Source organism: Cheilinus undulatus, linkage group 8 (genome assembly GCF_018320785.1).
Source record: "Cheilinus undulatus linkage group 8, ASM1832078v1, whole genome shotgun sequence".
NCBI classification, from domain to species: Eukaryota; Metazoa; Chordata; class Actinopteri; order Labriformes; family Labridae; genus Cheilinus; species Cheilinus undulatus.
Genome location: NC_054872.1, coordinates 15165505 through 15190136, shown reverse-complemented (window position 1 = coordinate 15190136; position 24632 = coordinate 15165505).

Genomic DNA, 24632 nt, shown 5'->3' with positions numbered 1-24632 from the left:
CAAGATAGTTTTATCTGCTGAAGCCTGTCAAGCTAAACGAGAGCTTGACCAACGCAGGGGGAAATCGAGGGTAAATATCAGTGGAGCATTTGAGAAACGGAGGGAGCTTCACTTTGTGCTTGGGATAAATACCAATCCAGAGATGGCCGTCTTTCTGTAGAAAAAGTAGGGCATGACTGCGGACCATGAAATACAATGTAGTGTTTTATGTTCTACAAACATATGCTAAATTACGTTAGCTTGCTTATGAAGATGCTATCCAAACAACACTAATGTCACGTTGCTCATTTAGTGTTTTATTTTGTTACTTCACTTACCTCCTCTGTATACATGGTGCCAATAAACCACCTTGGTCTGCATGTGGATCAGCTGATAAACCAAAAGGCTCATTCATGCGCAAGGAGTGCGCCGTCATGGACAAGTAACACACTAATGTTGTAGTTTCCCTAAAGGCCGGCGTTGTTGCTACACTGATTGTTTTCTAAAAGATACATACAGCCTCTTTAATATTGACAGCTGTTATTTTTAATAGTACAATAAAATGTTACCTGTGGTTAATTTGCTACTATTCTTATGTCCAAGTTACATCAATATAAACTTAAAACAAAAAGTAAGGCAATTTGTGTTCGGTACATTATGTCTTTGTTGTAACAATGCTTCTTGGTAATAAATCATATACCGTTGGAAAGCCTGTTTATCACTTTTTAAATAATGCCACATTTGTATGGATCATGCATTTGTGGGAGAGCAGCAGAGCTGAGTATGTGGGCGCAACCCACATATCATGTGCCAAATCTTCTCTGCCAATGCCAAACAGCTTATTTTGCTGTTACTATTGACTCTTGTTTTGAGATTCTGGTACCCCAAGGTGCAGCACCTGTGAGCATGGGCCCTGCTACAGTGGTCAGTAGATGTCTGCTTCACGAATCGACATGCCACGTTTGACTGATCTGGATAGGGCCTGTCGGTTGGGCAACTTCAAGCTGGTGTTCCGCAAAACCAAGTTGTTTTGAGTTGTTTTTGCATTTTGCATTGTTTGGAGTGATCCCTAGTACCATCTCCAAACTGAAGGCCAAGTTCCATATAACAAGGAATGTCAGAGACAGGCCGCGAAGTGGGCGTCCCAAGAAGACAACATCCCAAGAATACTGTTTTCTCACCCTGTCAGCAAGAACTCTATCCTCCGCGACAACACTCGCCCCCACAGAGCGGGGTTTATCATAGACTACCTCCAGAATTTGAGAGTGGAGAGGATGAAATGGCCTGCCAGCAGTCCTGACTTTAACTCCACTGAACACTTGTAGGATCAGCTTGGGCGTGCTGTTCGTGCCAGAGTGACCAACACAACCACGTTGGCTGACTTGCGACAAATGCTGGTTAAAGAATGGGATGCCATCCCACAGCAGTGTGTGACCAGGCTGGTGACCAGCATGAGGAGGAGGAGCCAGGCTGTTGTGGCTGTGTATGTTTCTTCCTACTTAGGCACTACTGACGCTACTGAGGCTCCTGTTTGTTAAATAAATAAATTGTTAAATTGTCAATATGTCTTGTTTCTTCAAACTTCAATCTACCAATCTACCAAACACCAAACAAGAGTCAGTGGCAGAATCAGCTGTTTGGCATTGGCAGAGAAGATCTGGCACATTTTTCATGGGCGCAACCCACATACTCAGCTCTGCTGCTCATCCACAAAAGCATGATCCTAATAAACAGGCTTTCCAATGGTATAAAATGTATTACCAAAAAGCATTGTTACAACAAAGAAATAATGTACCAAACACAAATTGCCTTACTTTTTGTTTTAAGTTTATTGGCCTGTTTAGCACATTTTCATTGATATTGATTTTTTTTTTTTTTTAATTGAAATAACCAGCTCCACAGATCTGGATCTCTTAAAAGAGATGGATTTCCCATCACAACAGGTGAGGCTGGAGATTGGTGACAGGGACATCAGCTGAGGAAACAGGGAAGATCAGACTTTAGACAGAGGCTTTTTATTTAGTCCTGTCTTCTGTCATTTCTATATGAGCTTTTAAACTTTCTTTTTTAGTTTTGCATGAATATTTCACTATTTTCAGGATGCAAAAGTAGCTTAAGGATTAGGAATGTTTATATTTTTGCATTTAGAGCACTTGACATACTTATAAACTGCTCAAAACATGGCCTTTTTGTAACATTTCTCTATGTAGAATTCTCTACTGCTGTGTGATGTCATCTACAAAGAACCTTTAACTAACTTCTCATTGTCTGGCTGCTCAAAGTGCTTTTATTATTTATTTCATTTTATTTTATTTACTTGTTAAGGGACCATGTGCAATAGTAAACATACATGTTGCTATTTGTTGCCTTGTTCCAGAGTTAGCTTAAAGCTCATTTACATCAGCAGTCCCTTGGCAGGTCACAATTAAAACATGATTTTACACAGCAGGTCACACCAACCCATTCACACCCATTCACATACTGATGGCAGAGGTTGCTATGGAGAGTTAGCATCATTATTAGCTAATCCCATTCATATCTCCATTCACATGCCACTAACAAAACAGTTGGAGCAAATTGGGGTTAAGTGTGTTACCCAGGGACACATCGACATGTGCCTGCAGTAGCCTTCTTATTGCAGGATGACCGACTATGATTATTACATTATAACTAAAGCTTTGAACACAAATCATCCAACACTAGACCCAGCCTGGTGATCTGTAGCTTTTCTGAAGTCTGATCTGCTGCATTGTCCAATCAGAGTGAAATGCAATAAGGGGGCGTGTCTGTCAGCTCTGTTCAGTCTGTACTCCTGTATCCTTGATCTTTGCTCCTCAGATCTCCTTCCATGCTTCTCCATCCACTGTCCTCCAAGCAGCAGTGCAAGCTTTGAGATGATCCTTACAATAATTGGTGCAGGACTACTTCTGAAATGGATAGGGATTGAGAACTGAGGAGAAAGAGACTTGAGGAGAAGGGTCATAGCTAGGTTTTCTTCTCCACATTATTATTTTTTTAGCCAATTAAACAACACATGCATTTGAATTCTCAATGAAATGGTGAAGCCAAATCATTACTAAAAAAACGCTTCTCTCTCCATCCCTGCTTCTTCCTTTTACTCTCTACAGCTGTAGTTTTTAAATCTTGTCAACCTCTCGCTCATGTTTGCAACGCAGATTTTGAGACACAGTCTCACACAGATATACACTTAAAAGATAAATATGCACACTGATTGAGGCACCACACCCTGGCGGGGTAATGCCTTGATGCCTTTCAGTTACACCCCTGTTTGCTCTGGCTCATGTTGCAATGGGCCATAACGAGCAGAGCAATCTTTTCCCATCATGATATTGATCACAGTGACCTGGCATACTGAGCTTCACCCAGACAAACACTAACCGACACAATTTAGGATTTATAGATGCATAAAACATCAAACATGCCATGTTGACTCATAAAGGCATGTCCTCTTCTTACTGTCTATTTATGCGTCTTGTCGTTGGCGCTGTGCTGCCACTGTACTCCAGCATATTTTCCTTCTCGTCACTGTAGATAAATCTTTTTTAGCTGTACCCTGTTTGAGAAGTGACTCTTAATTTCTCACAGCTGCAAACTGAGATGAACTGTGTCTGTGTGAGGTAAATCCTTAAAATGCTTTGACCCAACACTATTGTTGTCTAATGACTTGGTGTTCTCGGTTTAAAGGAGAATGTTTGACAAATTAAACAAATGCTTAATTAAAAGAATACGAAGGAAAACTGGCAGAAATACACTGGACTAAAACAAATGAGTGGATTCAACATTATTCAAATGTTACTCATTAAGCAACAGTTTCTGTTCTCTCAAACAATGAAGAAGAAACAGAATGTCTTTATGCTGCAGAGGTGACTCATTGTGTATGCTTCAGCGCATGCACGTGTTGCTTTGAGATATTTCGCAAGCTCAGGATGGAGAAAAAGTTGGAGCACTTGTCCACTTTCTAAGAAGAGGAGTAACTGCAATATCTGTCCGCTCACAGCTGTTGTAACTGTGCATGCACAGCAGCTGTGCGTGTGTGTGGGTGTGTTACATGCTAGTCTAAACACAGATAAACATGCATGCAGATACTGGCACCTGCAAAGTATCTGGACATGCAATCTTGATTTACGTTTATATTACAGGAACATCTGCACGCTGCTGTCCACCTGTGTGCAGAACATCTGCATATGCATCTTCATTTCTGCAAACATGCAGGCTCTGATGTGTGCACCCAAGAGTTTCCACCCAAACACAGATTGCTTCCTAGAAGGCAAGCTGGTTGATGTGAAGCGTGGTGGTCTGGCTGTTTGGGCTGAGAGCAAGGGGATTTTCTCCAGCAACCTAATTAGACCCAGTGATGATGTCATAAGGCAGCCATGGGTCACTGTTGTCAAGACGACAGGTACTGTGTAAACCTACAGCTATTAGGACTAGTTCAGTGCAGAAATCCTAGTTTGTAGACTTGCACTTTTAAGTAAAAGGGATTTGTGCATAAAAACCTCACTCACAGTGGCTTGGGCAGTTTACACATTTGGAAAGAAACTATGAATGCTGAAAGTATATGGAGGTTAGAGCAGCATATGCTCCTATGAGATAAGGTCTCTGTCAGGTAAGGCCTTGCATATTTCAGCTGGACAACACTAAACCACATCCATCACAACAGCAGGGCTTTGCAGTAGAAGAGTCCAGGTGCTGAACTAGACTTGCTGCAGTCCAGACCTTTCACCAATAGAAAGCATTTGGTGCATCATAAGAGGAAAAATCCAGCTCCAGGACAGTTGAGCAGCTAGAATCTAACATCAGACAAGAATGGGACAACATTCCTCTCCAAAATTCCAGCAAGTATACTCATCACTTTCCAGATGGTTACAGACTGTTGTTAAAGAAGAGAGGATTCTACACAATGGTAAGAAAATGGCCCCATCCTTAATTTTTTGAGATGTGCTGCCATAAAATAAAAAAGGAGATAATATTTATGAAATCACTGCATGTGTCAGTTCGAATACAATATGGATTTGTGAAATTTGAAAATCATTTCATTTTGTTTTCATTTACATTTTACACAGTGTCCCAACTGTTTCGATTTGGGGTTGGACTTTTTTTTAATTAAAAATAGCAACCGAGACTCTCGACTTCTCTATAATGCGCGGCAATAGGTACAAATTCTTAATAAATAATAATGATTGATACGATCTTTCTGCAAGATTATGATAAAGGTAAATGATGATGCAGAGAGGATGCATGTCATAACACACCAGCCATTCTACTCTAGCCTGTCCACTCACATACGTCCATGCATGATCACATTCTCATACAACAATCACACACATGTGCTTGGCTGCAGGATGTTTGTGTGTGTCTCGGTCTAATTGCTGTAAAACAATGCTGTCTTTCTCTGTGCAACCAGAGCTATAAGGGATGCAGAGCCAGATGTTGCCATTGCAGCGGTTGACCAGTGTAGATTCACTTGTAAACTCTTGAACGTGTTCCTCATTGGACCAGGCAGTAACACACTACAGACCCACTATCTCGATTTAAAGGCTCACACAGAAGAATGAGCTCTCTGTCGGGGTTTCTTGGAAGTGTGTATGCATGCACACAAAGACACAGCCCCTCCACATTTGACATGCTGCACTTATGTGCACGTATGCATTGTGTTTAACATGCTGTCAGCACTGGGCTGATGGTCCAAACATCCTTTTCCTATTTGAGTTAGGGTCAGTGTCCTGAAAAGAATAGGCGCCTTTCACAACACAAATGTAAAGCACACATCAGCTTGATGAACAATATCTGTGACAGATTGAAGCCGATCCCACTGCTGGCTCATGGGAAACACAACATATTAAACCCTCCAACACAAACGTGTGTACATTACCTCCAAGGGAGAAAGCCTCAAAGAGGGTAAAAAGTGATTAATGCTTCATTCAGTCGGTAAGAACCGAGTCAAACTAGCCGGGATTCTGGTAAGAGGAGAAGAAGACGAGACAGTGCTGTTTATCACCCAAACACAGAGCTGGCCTGCATATTGGAAACAAGCTGGAAGTGATTTTACCAGACAAAAGGTAGTCTGTCTTTTCTTTACACAGTTCAGCCTCCTCTGTTAAACATTGTTCTGTGATGCATGTACATGATGATGATGATATAATGGTGGAGCTGGAGAGCTGAGAGCAGGCAGCGAGTAAGAGGAGAGGGAGATGTGAGGTGTTGGAGAAACTGAGATCAAAGCTCCTTGGGGAAGGAGGGCCGGAGGGAGATACATATGAAAGTGAGAGAAATTTAAGACCAGGAGAGAGAGGTGGGTGAATACTGAAAAACAAGAATGAAGGAGAGATGCTGTATGAGATAAAGCAGGGGAAAAAAAAAATCAATGCTTTGGGAAAAATTGTTGGCCAGAGAATGATATTTTTGAGCTGCCAATCCCTAACAGCAGAGAAAATTATACATCCATCAGCTTGTAATCAGTCTGCACAAATGATGTGTGGATGCAGTGTATGCTGTTTTGTTGACAGAACATGTGAGGTAAGCAGCCTTGAGTGAGTGAACAGAGGCCAAACACATGAGCTGAATTTACTCTGAATAAACAGGAAGAGATCCAGGTTGTAAGTAGACAGTGTAATGCTTTTCTCTTGTGAAATAAGTCATGATATTTTTCATGCTATCAACATCAGAGAGCTGTCAGACTCAACACAGGTAATGTTTTTATGGACTGTTAGCTTTATTGCTGTTGAAATGGCCTTAAAGCGCATGTTGAATGGTCAATATTTTACTTATTTCATTAAGATATAATGCATATCATATAGCTATGGCTGAAAGTAGTTTTATTATTGCTTTGTTTAGGTGGAATTGCGAGTGATGGCACATGACTTTTAATTTCAGTTATCTAGATAAATTTTGGGCTTTATCTCTGTTGTTTGATGGCTGACATCCCGATATGCATGTGCAAATTAGTGTTAAAAGTTTCAATGCAAAGGAAAGAGACAAGGGAAGGAGAGAAAGGAGCTGCAGCCAACACTCTGAACAGTAAAACACTCGTTCAAAATGACTTTGGAAAATGCAGAAGAATGCAACAAATGAACCTGTCCCAAAAAAGGATGTTACCTGCAGCAATTTCAGACAAAAAAAAAAAAAAAAACAACCAGAATGGCCGTCTGAGGCAGCAGACCTACGCCTAAGCAGCGCCACTGAGGAACTCACGCTCCCATTGATTACTATGGTGTTCAAAATTCGAAGTCCGGGTGTGCGGATCATCACCAAAATCTAATCGATTCTTCCCTGTCACTATCCCAATATTCCCTAAAAGTTTGGTGAAGATCCGACTTTCGGTTCTCGAGTTATCTTGTACACTTAGAAACAAACAAAGATACGGAACCCTTTACATAACCCCCTGCCGATTTCATCGGCGTGGGTTAAAAAACAGGCTATGTGCCTAGCTGATTCAACAGTTGAGTAAAGAAAGATTTAAGAGGAGAAATAGTGGAGCAGAAACAGCTTCAATATTCCAGACTCACTCTGTCATTGCAGTGTCTGTGATCTCAGTGCAACGCCACTGATGTGCCACTTGGCCTGTGGCGATACGGGTGTGAAGTGTGCTCAGCTGCCAAACTTTGTGAGTGAGTTTGAGCTGACCTGTGATTAGTACACATTCCTTTGTAGATATTGTGCAGACACTAAATCTGTGCTAACCCTGGAGCTATGAGCCTTTGTTCATATTTACGGAGGGAAGAGTGGCTTGCATTAGATGAAATTTTAAAGGTATCCCTTACAATGCCTATAAAAAGTATTCACCCCCCTTGGATTTTAACCCTTTTACTGATTTTATAAATGGCCAATGTAATGTGCTTTTTGACAAAAAAAATTAAAAAAAAACCTTTTTTATGTCACAGTGAAAACAGCATTCTACTCAGTAATGTCAATTAAATAAAAAAATATGTAATGTAAAATAAGTTTCTGCATAAATATTCAGTATTTAGTAGATGCACCTTCAGCTTCAATCACAGCGCTGAGTCTGTGTGGATAGGTCTCAATCAGGCTTGCACATCTAGATGCTGTAATTTTACTCCATTCTTCTTTGCCACACTGCTCTAGCTCTGTCAGGTTGCACAGGGATCAGCCCTTTTCATGTCCAGCCACAAATTCTCTATTGGATTGAGGTCTAGGCTTTGACCCAGCAACTCCAGAGCATTCACCTTGTTGTCTTTAAACCATTTCTATGTAGTTTCCGCTGTATGCTATGGGTCATTGTCTTGCTAGAGAAAAAATCCCCTTGTGAGCCACATTTCTCTTGCAGACTGAATAAGATTGTCCTCTGGGATTTTCCTATATTTTGTCTGATTCATTTTACCATCTATCTTTACAAGCCTTCCAGGACTGGCTGCGAAGAAGTATCCCCACAGCCTGATGCTGCCACCACTGTGTTTCACAGTGGTAATGGTGTGTTTGTGGTGATGTGCAGTGTTTGGCGTCTTGTCTGATGGCTAAAAAGCCCCAATTTGGTCTCACCAAACCAGAGAACTTTCTTCCACTTGACCATCGTCATAGGTGTCTTGGTGGTCACTCCCACTAGTCTCCTTCTTGCACGGTCACTCAGTTTGTGAGGACAGCCTGATCTAGGCGTATACACACATATTGTGTATTCCTTCTGTCTCTTGATGATGGACTTAACTGAACTCCTGTGGGGCTTTTCCACTACAGCTTTTGGCCATGCCGTGCCAAACCAAGCCGTGCTGATTTGCATTTCCATCACGAGTTTGGCCGCACAGAGCCGCGCTCAAATAGCAGGCCAGCCCCACCTTCAAGCGCACCACGCTGATGTCGAAGCACTCTCCAGGGTCCGATTTGCTGGGGGGATTCACCCTCTGCTACGGATAACCCACCCCGATTAATTTTCAACCCACAGGGAGACGGGGGGGAAACGTTTTATCCCTTTCTCTGCTCCAGCAGTCCTCAACTCTGTTTCAGCGGTGTCAGTGTTCAGAGTAGGACTTAAATATTTATGACACAAGACCAAAACTTGAGATTTTTGTGCATACTATGGTCGGATACTACACTTATGAGTGAAATCAGGAAAGACCAGGTGCAGATCCAGGATTACACCTTTTTCTGCACCGACTAATAACCAAAGTTTGACCCTGTCCCCTTCTTATAGACAATTCTAGATTTCAAAAAATAAAATGCAGGAGATGTTCGTAACATTTAGCCCATGACGGAGTCTGTCTTTAATTCATTAGCTGGCGCTAGTAAAGCATGCCGTTCTCACTGCCCAATCCAAAAAATATGATTGTGTTCATTTACTGCTCTTTAGAGACCCACAAATTAATAATAAGGAGATTGTTCTTTAACTTATATTCAGGAAAATCCTCTCTTTTTGGTGATAAGCACGAACTATTGTTTGTTTACTGATTGCGGGATAAGGGGGAAGAGAGCGACAGGGAGAGAGAGAGGGAGAGAAAGAAAAAGAGCAGCTTGCAGTGCTGTCGGTGTACAGTTTGATTTTTGCTTTAACCTGATGTAAAGTCATTCAGATCAGATAATGTAGTGAGATTGAGGAGGGCTCAGAACACTGCGTCATCAGCTCTAGACGTGCCCTCAAACGGGTGGTTTGACTATGGCTGTGGTGGAAAAGCAAACCCCCTGCTGCGCTGGGCTGCCATGCTGAGTCGAGCCGAGTCAAGCCAAGCCGCGCTGTGTAATGGAAAAGCCCCACAGGTGATGTTTAGAGCCTTGGAAATTTTGTATCCATCCCCTGACTCATACTTTTCAATGACCTTTTCTCTGAGTTGCTTGGAGCATTCCTTTTTCTTTATGGTGTAATGGTAGCCAGGAATACTGATTAACCAGTGATTGGACCTTTCAAACAGTTGTCTTTGTACTAAAATCACTTGAGACATTCACTGCGCTCAGGTGATCCCTATCTCAACTTATTGTGAGACTACCCGCACCGATTGGCTGGACTTCCATTGAATTAGGTCAGTCACTTTAAAGGGATAAGTACTTTTTATAGGCACTGTATGTTAATGCTCATTCATTATAAATATGTGATATTCCATATCACATGGAAGAAAATGAGAGAAATGCCCAGTATTACTTTTATTTCAATACCCTGGAAGCAGGTTCGCTAATTTCCAAAGCTCACCCATAATGAATTGGTTGGTTTGTAATATTACGCATGTCGCAGACCCTCTTTTCTAATCAAGTACTGTAGAAAATGTAAACATGACATGTTATCCCATCATTCCTTAATGCTCATATAAACACTGTGGTGGTAGTCATCAATTATATTCAAAAAGAGAATATTTGCTCCACGTTACCAAAGCAAATCATGAGATATTTCAATCCTGAAGCCAGAAAGAGTAAATTCAGAGTGTCCTGGGACTCCTGGATCATTAACAGTGGCTGACACCCTCTCTCATGTTTGGCCACAACACAAGCACGTGCAGACCTTCCATTATTCTCCCTTCATCTACTGAAGCTGGAGCCCCAGGTTCGCTTACATCTACATACATGCTGCACTTCCTGGCATATGTAAAGTGTCACCTTTTCAGGAAAAGCTGCTAAGTTTCAGCACTCACTTTGGAGATTTCTGACAGGGGACAATGCATCATCAAAACACATGTTCTGAAAAAATGTTCTTTATTTAAGGAATCTGTCAGCTGTGAAATCCTGTAAAAAAAATGAACCCAAATTGGGACAGTAGACTTAATCAAAGGAGGATTCTACCATCTAATTGGCTTCCTAATACAGTCGCATGTCACAAATTAGCAGCGTGAGGTTTCAAATTAAGCTTCTTTTTACAGGGAAATGGAGCAGGTTAGAGTTGAAACGGCCCAAAGGAAACTCTGCGGTGGTCAGGTCTCCCTATGTAAAATAAATAAAGGGTGAGCCGTTTATTTTCACTGTGGCTAAATAGAGGGGACAGAGGGAGAGAGGCAGAGAAAGAGAGGGAGAAGAAGAAGAAGAGAGAGTGGTTTATTTTCACTGCAGCCAAATGGGTTTGTTTTAACTCTGCGGTGTTTGGAGTCGGAGTTATCCCCCCGCGTGAGCCACGGGCAGAGAGTCAGAGAGAAAAAAAGAGAGAGGAAGGTGGACAGAGTGACAGGAAGGTGTAACACAAGAAGGTAAATGTGGAACTCAAAGGAGAAGTTGGGGAAAAAAAGGTTTTTGAGAGTCATATGTTCATACTTAGTGTTGGGAAATCAGGATGAAACAAGAGCTCCCCAGAGTATCTTTGGATAAAAGAGACTTGGCTGTTTAGAGTCTCTATCAGTCTGTGTCTACTTCTATCTGGATTCTTAAAAAAAATCTCGAGAAACACTGTTTCCTTGGTGTGATTTTGTGTTTTCAAACTCAGCTCTGCTGGTGACGCGTTCACATCATCATGAGGTCACTGCTGTAATAGAGTCCTGCGTCAGAGCAGATAATAAAGCTTTTTCTTCTCTGTGCTTAGAAACACATGGATACAGTGTCTGATGTTAAGAAAATGATGTTTCTGATTATTGTGCTGTTGTAACTGTTATTACTTAACTCTCATACATATGCAGAGAGATGATTCAGATTTAGTTTGGCCTCCAGGAGGGAAAGGACCAGATGAATCTGTGGTTCTTTAAAACCAGTCCAGATGAAACATTGTTCACAGTGTTGAAATAGTATAACCCTTTTTAAAAGTGAGGATGTCAAGACACTTGTCATATACGAGTGCAAGTCTACACTTGATGTTAAGATCAAATGAGTTTCTCTCAGTAGAACCAGATTTCTGCAGAGAGCCCTCAGTCTAGCGCTTAGACCAGTCTGGGGTCAGGAAATGGAGAGTAACATCATAGCTTCATCAGTGCCCCATAATGATAAAGTGAAACCAGAGTTGTAGTAGTTTTTGCAGATTTATTGAAATATAACCCTGAAAAATTACATAGACGTAAGTATACCAACCCTTTACTCAGCATATAGTTGAAGCATCTTCAGCAGCAGTTATAGCCTTGAGTCTTATTGACTATGGTGCAGCAAGCTTTGCACACCTGGGTCGGGGGATTTTCTGCCATTCTTCTTTGCAAATCCTCTCAAAGTCAGTAATATTGGATGGGGACCGTTGGTGGACAGCCATTTTTAGGCCTCTCCAGAGTCGTCTGTCTTCCTATGTGGCGACTAAGTGTGTGTTGAGCTCTTTTAACTCCAGTGATTTTAACCCTAATTTTACTACTCACTAGTGTATTTTAAGAAATATTTTGGACAATTAATCATCACACAATACACCCCTCTGGTAAGCAGTGATGAAGTGTTTGATTTTTTTTTCTTATGGTGATATTTGCTGGATTCCTGTAACAAGAGGCTTCATTTTGGTGCTGCACACAAATGATATTGAATTCAACCAACAGAAGAATTGATGGGATTATGAGAGAGATGTGTCTCTTTGTGGACCCCAAGAAGAATAGTTGTTACTGTGGTAACAACTAATGGGGATCCAATGCAAATAAATCAAAAGGGTTCAAGTCAGGCTAGGCCTAGGACATTCACAGAGTTGTCCTGACTCCACTCCTGTGTTATCTTGGCTGTATGCTTAGTCAGTGTCATTTGGGAAGGTGGACTTTCGGCCCAGTCTGAGGTCCTGAGCACTGTGGAACAGGTTTTCATTGAGGATATCTCTGCTGCTGAAAAACACCCCCACAGCATGATGCTGCCACCACCACTGTTAGAATGGTATTGGGCAGGTGGTGAGCAGTGCCTGGTTTCCTCAAGACCTAACATTTAGACTATTAAGATTCATCAGATCAGAGAATCTTGTTTCTCTCAGTTTCAAAGTCCTTTAGGTGTTTTTTTGCGTATTTCAATCGGACTTTCATGTGTTTTTCACTAAGGAGAGGCTTCCCATAGCCACTCTGCCGTAAAGCCCAGGTCAGTGGAGGGCTCAAGTGATGGTTGTCCTTCTACTTTGTCTCATCTCAGTTTGCTCGATTGCTCAGTTTGGCAGGGCGACTAGCTCTTGGAGGAGTCTTTATAGTGCCATTCTTTCATTTTACAACTATTGAGACCACTGGGATCTTGGGAACCTTCAGTGCAGCAGGCATTTCCCCGTAGCCTTCTACAGATCTGTGCCTTACAATATTACTGTCTCAGAGCTGTGCAGGCAGTTCCTTTGACCTCATGGCTTGGGTTTTGGGTCAGCTTTGAGACCCTCTATGGGTCAAATCAATTTAATTTTCCACAGGTGAACTCCAATTAAGGGAAATGAGAGGCAACTTAGATAAATTTCAAGTCTTGTTGCATGTCTGAATACTTGTGTCTGTGTGATATTTCAGGCTTTTTATGTTTATAAGATTGGGGGATTTTTTTGCCCAGTATCCTCTTCACTCTAAAGTCACATTTGATTTGTGAGATTTGGCATTTTGAGAGATATGGCCAGACATAGACTCTGGTCATCTGTGACTTTTAAAACGCTATAAAATGGGAGATTATTTGCGATTAAAATTCTGAGATTTATCACACTAAAATTGTATTGTTTGACAGCCCAACTGTTGAACAAATGAATAATAGGTTATAATATTTTGATTGACATTCAATTAATTTGCATAAAATACATTGCATTTTCTGGTATAGTTTCATCACAGAATAGCCATATAAGTTGCAGAAAGAACATTTTTTAATGTCAGATGTTTTTTCCAGTATCCTTCAGCCCTGTTGTGCAGGATATGACAGTGAAAACAGCCATCACACCTCACCTTAGAAAAGCATTTAAGGCTTAGGCTGTGCTGGATAATCATTTTTCTTTCATTACAGTCACCGGCACATTAATTTGCTTGGCAAACATATCAGTAAAGTCACAAACATGCAGGTGTACAGTGTGTATAACCCCACATTTCTCCCAGTGACCCCTCTGATACTCTAATGCAACTCTGCTGCAGCTCCTGTCATCGACTCTACCTACTGAGATTTGATGTTTATGTTTGTGATTGATGGAGGGCTTTAGTTTCTCTTGTCTTTAAGGCCCCCTCTGAGAGCAAATCTCTTCCTTTCTCTTTGGTTTATGAGTAATGCAGTTATTAAGGAGCCTGAAGTGAAAGCCCTGTTGCTCAACATGATGTCTCAGATTTATGAAGATGTGGTTCTTATTATAGACAATCATGTGAGGATATTGCATAATTTCAACTACAACTGCACTGCTGATAGAGATCCAGCCTCATGTTTCTAACATCAACTTAAATGTAGAAATTTCTTTTTGTCAGCTGGAGCCAAAACCAATCTTTGACTTTTAGATAGGCCTACTGCCACGCAATAGTTGATAGCCTCTGAGAAATTCAGAAAATTTAGGTTAAGTTTAAGTTCATTTTGTTTTACTGTGAAGAGAAGTCAGGAAAGGCCACTGTGAGATAAACTGGAGTGCTGTTTTCAAAATCTGGGCTTCATAAAGTAAAACAGAGGTGAAATAAGGTGAGCCAAGCTGAAACATGGTGATTTCTTACAGCCCGGGCGAGTGATATGTCTGGTGTCACATGCTCTTGTTACAAGAAACAGATTTCAAAGCACCTTGTGCCAGCATTATCTTGATTTATGAGACGGTCTAATCCTTACCTCGCTCTCTCCTAACATGTTGAGTCAGTCCTAGTCATAATGTATGGAGTAGTGTTTGACAATAGCCAGGACTCGTCAGGATACTTTTCTTATTCTTTTGACGTCTTTAGTCAGACTGAGACTAAATGATAGTGTGACCCTTAAGAAATACAAAGACAAAAAGATCATAATGTGCCAGATACGTCTAAAAAATTATAAAATATAATCATATATAATCTCTACATAAAATAACCACACTACCTTGGTAATTCATGACACCACCTCCTCAGATGATGAAACTCAGGCTCAAATCAGTCCCATATGGAACAAGAAGCACACATGATGGTATTTTATTCAACCAAGCACTGAATGAGACATAAAAGGTCGATTGGCTTTAAGAAGAACATGAATTGTAAATTAAAATAACATTTGAGAACACTGTCTTCACTATTGATTTAAAGGCTTACACTAGATGTCAGGAAGCAGCTTTTAAATCCATGTTTTTGGATCCCAAACTTCCCCTCTTAAAGTAAAACAGCTGTAATATAGATTGGATCTGTATACCTGAATTGTCAGACACACCCTCTGTATTGGCAGTGAACATGGCAAGTTTTGTTTGAGTGTCCAGTCTGCTTTTTATCAGTCAATGATGGATCCTTTCACTCCTCAGGAAGTCTGTGTCAAACCTGAATTGGACCGCATCCTCCGTAACAAAATACAACAGGAGGGCAACCATCTGTAGCAGCTCCACCCTGGACAAGCTGACCCCCACTTTTACTGTTAACATTCTTTTAATCAAGCCAGGTCAAAGTTTATTCCTATAGTACATTTAAAACAACCTAAGATGACCAAAGTGATTCACTGGCTTAAAAGACAGTTAAAAAATCTGGATAATAAAAAACAGTAAAAGCACAATAAGTGAGCCAATATAAACATAATGAATAAATAAGAGCATAAAGATATAAAAAATTTAAGACCAAATTATATCAAAAGCCATTGGAGGTCATTCTTAGGTCACTTTCACTTTCACATCAGAGCTGTTTGGTCTGCTTAGGTAGCCTTCATCAGGGTCTTTGAGGCTACAAGCTAAAACTTTTATGAACTGATACGCTTTCAAAATATTGCAGAGCTGTCCGTCGCATGCAGTTGTTTCGTCTCATCTTGTTGCAAATCTTCGTTCTGAACTAGACCATAAATCAGCCCAGCTCAACAAAAGATCAGTCAGCTAAGTACTAAATCATTCTTTGCTTCCTTAAAAAGAGACTCCCTGTCATATGTTCACATGGTCTCAGACAGGTTTAGATTAGGAATAAGAGAGCCAAGGCTCATATCAGCGGACCTTTAACCTGCCTTCATACCAGGGCTCAAGCTAATGCTTCACCTCTAACCTGACCTTGTTGTCTGGCTGTTAAATAAGTGTTAAAAGTCCTTAATTCAAACCAGCAACTTCCACAAGTCTGTGCAAATTAGAGTCTTCTGTTAAGACTAACACAATGACTCATTTTGCATACACTGTTATAATGGGAAAGATACGTATGTTCTCAAGGTATTTTTTGTACCTAAATGCACCTCTGGGTTTCCAGACCTGAGGGGCAGTTTCTATTAACCCTCACCCTGAAGTGAAGTCTATTGATGGGAGCAAAAATACAACATTTTGTAGTCCTTCTCACAGCCTGCTGGCATGGCTGAGGAGTAACTTCTGGTGGAATTGTCCTGCTGCAGTACAGATTCATGTGCTTTTTGAGTAATGTTAAAATGTATGTCATATGCACATGCTTCTTTGGTTACATGCAAATAGTTGTTTAGGTTGTTCTGTAGATGCAGGATTATACAGTTAATTTACAGCTCATTACCTTGCGTGTTCCAGGGTGGGAAATTAGCAGCCACCACCAGCCAAATGCAGGTATTTTTAATGGTGTTGGGTGAATCTGCACAACTTACTAGCCACTGGGGAAGGTAAATGAAAGTATCTTGACAGAAGGATTTTGTGACCGTAAACAGTCTCGGTTTTCTGCTTGTTCCTGTCGACTTCATGATAAGAACCAATCAGACCTGCACACTCACCAACCAAAGGACCCAGCCTCCTCCTCCCCGTGTGCCAGGGCTGCTGTCAGGTGTTTACAGGCAGCTGGGTGCTGGCTTGACTCAGTATCATATGGGCTGGTGCTGGTGTATCTGCTAAAGGTGTCTTCAAACCAATGTTTCACTCATCTCAAGTCCAAGTTAAACAAGGCCTGAATTCTAAAACAAGGTTGCAGGTATTGTGCAGAAAATATTTGATTTTTTCAATTCTGAAACTCATTATGCAGGAAACTTAGCTGTGCCAGGGAACTTAACACTGGTCATCTTGAATGTATTCCTAGTCTCCTGTCACATTTTTTTCAGTGGTGAATATGGAAGTTTGTTTTTATGCTTATTTTCATGGTCTAATGCTATTGTTTGGGAATTACCGTGACCGTATCATGATTCTCTCAAAAATGTTTTGTGTTGAGGTCCAAAATATGGTTGTCTTTCAAAAACCCAAAGCCAAACTTTACAAAATGCTGCTAGACTAATATGTGGAGCTAACTTTGAAAAATGAAAGAGGAGGGATAAATGAAAGGTAAAAGGTTTGATAATGAGAGAGAAAGGAAATAATCACAAGGCAGACACAAGCAGAAAGTGATCACTGAGGGCCTTTAGTTTTTAGGTCATGGATAATTTGTGTGAGGGTTCAGTTGGCTGTGAATGAGAAGGTGAGAGAGCTGTAGAGTGAGGGATCATCAGGTCGGTCAGTGGGGTTCAAAGGGGCCAGGACATGGTGGCTAGAACCCCTGGATTGATCTGGATTGCAGTAGTCCATCTCACCCTGGACAGCTGTGGGTTGTACACTCTGACCTCTGGATGAAGTATACCTACGCCTCCACAGAGCGACCTATATTCTTTCTGCTTTATCTCTTGCGGGCATGCTGGGAGAGGAATGAAAAAGCAGAGATTGACAGGGATCTCTGTGAAGGCCGTGACAAGACTGGACTGCAGAGCCTGTAACATAAAAGCTGAGAAAGTGCCATTTAAATACTCCCTCATAGACGGTACGCATTCTTCCTGGTGAGAAATTAGCTAGAACAGCGTGATTGTTGTTTTAGTTTCTTATCTGTAAGTTAGCAGGGACCCTGAAGGACGGACAGAACTAAAGGATCCTCTTTGTAGTGTGGAAGTGGATAGCAGGGTTTACAAATCACTGACGGTGATGTATGGCAGTTAGAGTGCTGAGGCCTTCCTATAGGTTTGTTTAAGTGAGCAGGCTTACAACCCAGACTACAAAAGGAGAACCTATGGAAACATCACAGGCTTCCTGCTACAAAGAAAAGGAAAATGATCATGTGACTGTGAGCTCATCAGTAAACATGACTTCAACTTAGTGATAAATATGCTGCAATACCATAGACTCTTATAAGTAATAGTGCAATACTATCAGCAGGTCAGTACAGTTTGGCATGGTAAACCCTGATCTGTCTTACATTTCCACAGCCATGTTGGTCCAGCCTCACTTGTAGTTGTGGGAACTCTTTCTCTTTTTAGAGATTCAGTTTCATTTAGTTCACTACTAAAAGTCTGTCTTTCAGTTCCTAAATAGCTCTTTGCTTGGTAACATTTGTCTTTTTTATGTCTATGAAACAACAGGTAGAAATGAAACTAGCTCTTCTGTTCCTGTAGAAGAGTCAGCTAATACAAGACCGATACATCGGCTTGGCTCATTAGGTTGGAGATATACTTGCTTGCTGAGCACATCCTCAGAAATTAACATGATGCAGACACAAGATGCAGTAATCACCAACTAAAGCAATACACCAGGAATGTTATGTCCATGGGCTGAGGAAAATAATGTAGAAAGCACGTTTAGATTGTGTTCTGTTCATCAGTCATTAGTCTGAGCTGATCTGATGTAACTGTTGATCATTGATGTTAGCCTTTTTGAGTGTCTCCATGTTTATAGTTTACATCCCTCACATCTTAAACTCCCTGAACTCTCTAGTGTATCTTCTAGATCCAGGGGGGATGCATCGTTCATAGGCAAATAACGCTCATAATTTAGAGGACAGATTTGCAAATATGCGGTGTAACAGAGAGTACATCTTTGGCCTAACTTGTCCTGAAACAAGTTGTCATTTTCGGTCCTCTACAGTGATTTTAAAGGCTAAATAGTAGATCACTATTGCCTTTGATTGCATGTTTATGACAAAATGAGGCAAAAATGAGGGCTTGAAAGGTGAATTTTGCTCTGGAACCAATGCTTGGGAGGGTTCAATGCTTGTATCCTCCATTCTCTTGGTGGAAACACAGCTTAAGTTAACAAGGCTTCTAGGGCAGGACCGGTTAGACAGACAGAATAGAGATTTAAAACTAGGAAGCAGAGTTTTCGAAGAGTTTAAGAGGTCTCTTTGGCAGTGCTCTGGGTTCAAAAGCCCTTTCAGCATGGGGAAAGAATAAGATTGGGACCTCTAACAATTTAGGAATCAACCCCCACTTGCCAAGTGGCAAACTGCATCGTTTACTCCAATTTACTGACAGTTCTGATGACTCTAGAGGCCTTCATGACTGTAACTTCTAGTCACATTAAAGGCCCTGTTAAATGAAAATAAATCTGAATTTAGGTTTGTTGTATAACAGGTCACTGTGTTATGAACCAGCTGGTCAAATTTCAGTCAAATGAAACTTCTCTAAATTTATAGTGATGAAAGTTTAATGATGAAAAATGAGGTGAGATGTATCTTCTGCTCTAGGATTGTGTGGGTGTGTCCATTGAATGAGCTGAAGCCACACCCACTCAAGAGAAATACGATCCTCTCAAATTTAAAAAATGCCACAATCTGAATGGAGGAAAGCACTCACGTTATTAGCCTGTCCCTTGACCTTATGACCTTATGATCAAAGTTCAGCTGCCTGGCTCTGCACCAGAGAAGAGACAAAGTTTGTTTTCTCGCTCAACTCTCTGTTGTGATGCTTTAAATGATCCATAGGCTACTGTGGCTGATTGATTTGGCAAATTCACCTCACAATGAACCAGAAACAGCAGTCAACTGACTGTTAACTTTCAGTTAACTTTATATCATAGCCTTAGAGGGGCGGGGTCATCCCCCACAGTGGGGCTGGTGACATCACCAGTCCACGTATTTGCCCTGCCCAGATTAAACCCAGCCAGGAAAGGTGAAAAACTTTCAGTCTAAATCCAAAATTCATTCACATGTAGATCTCAGTGTTTTCACGTTTACAGCAACCAAATTCCTACATATCTTGTGTGCTATGACACAAATTTTGGATTTCACTTTTCAGGGTCTTTAACTTCATAATTTACTGTCATTTAAAGATCATAAGCTACCATTCAGTATCAAAGTGTGCATTTAGCCTGCCCCACACTTTCCTTTGTCCATTTTCAATGTTTGGAAATTCTGATAGTTACGTATTTTTGCTGTCTGAAGAAATGAATCCAGCACTGAGCTCTTCTTTTTCAGCTCTATCTAAAAGACATTGAAGTGCCTGTAACATTTTTCAGGCCACACTGACTAAATGTACATATACTGTTAGCACTATAAAGGCATTTGATTTGAGCCTGTTGAAAGATAAAAAATATTCCTCACCACATGTAGTAAAGCCTGCTATCCATCAAATCACTCTCCAACATCTGGCTCTTTAGATGGATTTGAGTTTGTTCTCTCTGTGAGTCAGTCTCCATACTGTGCAGTGAGATGAGCCAGCTGAGTTTGCACCCAAAATACTGTCAAAACCTCTGTTTACATTGCCCAATGTAGCCTCAAGTATTCTGGACCACAAAAAGCTGCAGAGACCTTTAAAAAATGACTCCCAGGAATGACTAAGATGCCAATTCACACTGAAATACTATTATTAGATGACTTGTGTGCTTAAATAAAACAGGTAATTTGCCTTGTAACCCTTACTTAACAAATTACAGACAAGGTTAATTTCGCAAGGGATTAAAAACACAGACTGCTTCTAAGTTTGTAACAAATATTAAGAAGCACAGGTAACAATAATCCCATGCCAGTAATGTTCAGATGGAGCATTATGATTGAATTTTTAATGTACTACTTTTTAAAAAGAGGCTAAAATCACCCATTTAAGCTGCAGCCATTTTCGCACTGACAAAAGATTCCAGCCAAAACTACAAATGTAAGTTGTAAATTTTTAAAAGAGGTGTTTAGTAACATTTTAGGGCTTTTACAAGAGCTCCAGGAGGACATCACAGGATTTTAAAATTAAGCTCTCATAGTTATTATCACATTATCCACCATTGTTTTTATTGGGTGACAATTCTTCCGTGGTAGAGGCTCAGACCAGTGGAAGCAGAACTATAGCTGGTTGCTTTCATGGCACACAGCTGTGAAAGATAATATTGAATTTCTTTTTTCCTGCAAACAATTCAGGAAAGCAAAAAGAGCAAAAATGGTTGTGAAACACTGAGGAAACAATGGTTGTCTGGTCTTTCTGACAGTGTTTGGCACACTATAATTGCCTGTAATTAACAGCTAAATGATTAACATGACATGTTGCAAAATGTGAGTCAAATTCATCTGGAATGAACTTAAAATCTTCACCACAGCCTGAAGAGAAAACTCTGTTTCAAACACTGACTACTGTAGCCTCTCCAAATTCATTACTCTTTTGTTTGTTTGTTTTGGTTTTATTTTATGTGGTGTTTTGGTTGAGGCTTCTGAAGGTTTTAGACTCTTTAATTTTGCAGCTCTTTCATACACAACTATCCAGCTGGTTCTGCGACTGGAGCCTTGAAGGGTCAAAAGTGATCCTTGAACTTCTCGGATGGCAGACCTGACATTCTGCACTCTGACCCCTGAGGGTAGAGATCAGCTGGGCGATTATGTCCGGCTGATGACCACGTCTGAGTCAAAGCCCTCTTAGAGCTTTACTCTATGTTTAAGCGTGTTGTGCTGGTAGTTATGGCCAACCAGTCAACGAATGAACTTCAGGATGAAACGAGGTGATCTGAGAATGGGTTAGTGTGTGAATTTCTGCATGATGGAGCACCTTAAATGTGGAGGTGTTGCAGAGACAGAAGAATTTGACCCAAACTCCCTCTGGTCCAGGACCAGCAGGGGATCTCTGCTGTCACATGTTTGACTGTCTGTTCAGATAAGAACAAAAAGCACAAATACATGTCCAATGTGTGGTGAGAAAGCAGGGTATTCTGAAAATACAACTGGTTAAAGCACATATTATGTGTGTCAACATCATCAGTGATTCAGATCCCAAAGAAGATTAAAAAATAAGATTGAATGCCAATAACAAGACAATATGAATAAGTAGTAAGTCATTCAAAAGCCTGAAACAGTGTTAATAAAGTCTACAACACTGGTGGTGTTAAAGATGGATGGGGTAGTTCACCTCCTCCCATTGTGCAAAAGTGAAACCAAAATAAACTCTTAGATTGGAGACTGGCTGGTGGAGTTGTGGCATGAATAGCATACCGTCTATCAGCATCTCTTGTGGACTACGTGTTTAGTGAGCTGAGGAGCAGCAGCTGCATCTTTTTTATGATGTTCCTCCCTGCTCTAAAGAGGGTGCAACATCAAGTTTTTAACTCATTTATTGAATCATATTAAGCTCTTTCCATGGGTGAAAACTTGCATTTTAAATATTTTAGTTAGTAAATATTAAAAATGAATATTTTTAAAAAATTTCCCTCTGTTCCCCAAATGTCTCGTGGGCCAGATGACACCTGTTGGTGGGCTAGAAGTGACCCACGGGCCGTAATTTTGACATCCCCGCACTAGGCCATCTGCATCCCAACATCTGTACATTTTGCAACATATTATCATACAAAACCTCCTCTTCTCCTTTAGGAAGTCAGCTGACTTTTTGTTTCAGATTCTACCTCTGACTCTGGTTTCCAGGAAGAAAATAATGACTGTTCACAGTTTGCATCCATAATGTGTTTCATGATTTCAGATACCAAGGGACTGCACTTTGGGACCGCATTCACCTGATGCATAAACATGTCTTTAGAAATGACCTGATATTGAAATTCACTTGACCAACTCTGAGGCTTTACCCACATGTAGGCAGGTATTTTTAAAACCAGAGGTTTCTCCTCATCCATATCCAAAATGAATCCCATCCACGTGAGGAAAAGTGTGCAAAAACACACTGTTGTAAAGAGAACACTATGCCAGCTGTAGTCTGTCCTTTACTGTGTGGGTGGAGCAGCTCACTCAGACATTAATAATGCCCTTGACGTGTGGAGATCCTCTTGCTGTTCCTCCATCATAACTATTTCCTTCTCAAAATTGTCCCAACCTGAGCCGGGTGGCAGTGGGATGTGTCTTTGGAGAGTTTTATAAAGCAGCAGTGAGCTCTGAAGACTCTTCAGTTGTCTCTGCTCACTAACATAGCTACAGGCCAAAATCTCAGTTTTCCTCACCTACTCAGACACAAGATAAACAGAATTTCTACAAATTTTCACCCTGGAAGGAGTTTTAAAAAGTTGCATTATCAGTGACTGTGGGGGTGCTAAAATAAATAAAATACCAAAAAATGCACGCCTACGTGAGGACAAGACCTAAAGCAAACATGTGCCGCATCATGTCTGTGGCTCTCCTTCCTTTGTTTAGTATCCCTACAAGAATGAATAGGCTGAATCAGTGTGAGTTTTGAGGCTAACGGCACCTCCTTAACAGCTTTTCTCCCTCACTGTCATAAACATGCTTTAAATGGATACAGCAATAAATGCTATTTAGAAAATAAATATAGAGGATTTCTAGTTGGATTGAATGATAATTCAAGATGACAAGTTCTGAGGGAGTTGTGATGTTATCTGCTGACAAAACAGGAGCTGGCTCTCATTTGACAGCCGTTTTGTTGTTTTTCAAGGATTTAAGAAGGCAGAATGGTCCCAAACGAAGAGCTGCTTGGTAACTCCAGCCAATTGATCTGGATCTCTAAAATAAGCAGCAAATCCCATCACTAAAAGCAGGGCTGGACTGACATAAATAAAACTAAGTCTTTATTTAATAGCAGAATACAGGGAGTAATGTCAGTTGACAGTCAGTCTTTAATATGTGCCATTATGTGTTGTGTTTACACAACCAATCCAGTCCAGATGAAGGTATCCTGGACCACCTCCATATGCAGTCTGAGCTGCCAAACTGTCTTCAGTACATACTGAGGTGCATCCACACAAGCAGCATTAAGGACAACCACTTGGTATCTTGTTATTTGAATGCCCAGATAGAAAGTATTTCCCTGTTAATGCACTGTCTAAACAGGATGATTCTGTAGATTGATCTATCCATTTAAACACACACTTTGGGAAGACTTTTGGGAAGACTCTTCCCACTTTTCTTTTAAATTTTTAGAGATTAATCAACTTAAGCTCAGTAATGAAACTTTTTAAAATCAAGTTGGGTTGTATTTTCAATAACAAATTAACCAGGTAGTGAAATTAGGTTTAATTGGCAAATGGAGAAACAGTGGGCTCTTTCACTTTAGAGATGTTTAGTCATTCCTTCTGTTATGGTTTTCATTAAGAATTCACAGAAACGTCTTCTTCATAATGGAGGAAACATAAATCATCTCTACCTGTCGTCTGATTAGCCTTATGAAGACCTCTTACATAACCCTCTTTGAAAGCTGCTGGTGAAACATCAGTTCCTAATGTCATGCTTGTGATCATCGTTTCCCCCCGCTGGGAGCTCTGTCACCCCGTACAGTTGAGTTAAGACTCGTCCTGCTGTGTTCAGCGTATGCGCCATGTGTCGAAGTCCTTTGCAGAAGTGATCTCCTGCTAATCCTCCTTCTCCTGTGTCACAGCGAATGATTCACTCATGCACTGATTCATCCACTGGTTGAATGTACTGAAAAGACTGATTTAATTCAATAGTCATTTTTAAACACTCTAAACTTTTCAGATAACTCAATGAAAACTTGGGCATGTCATAGGCAGATGTCAAAATGAAACAAAAAATATTTTATAGTAGGGGCAGCAAGTTGGATCTAATTTATAGCACTTTTTATCTCAGTGTCACAGTCAGAATACCAGTTTAAGGTGAAACACTAACATGTCTGTGATGTTTCGGCTTCACTTTTTT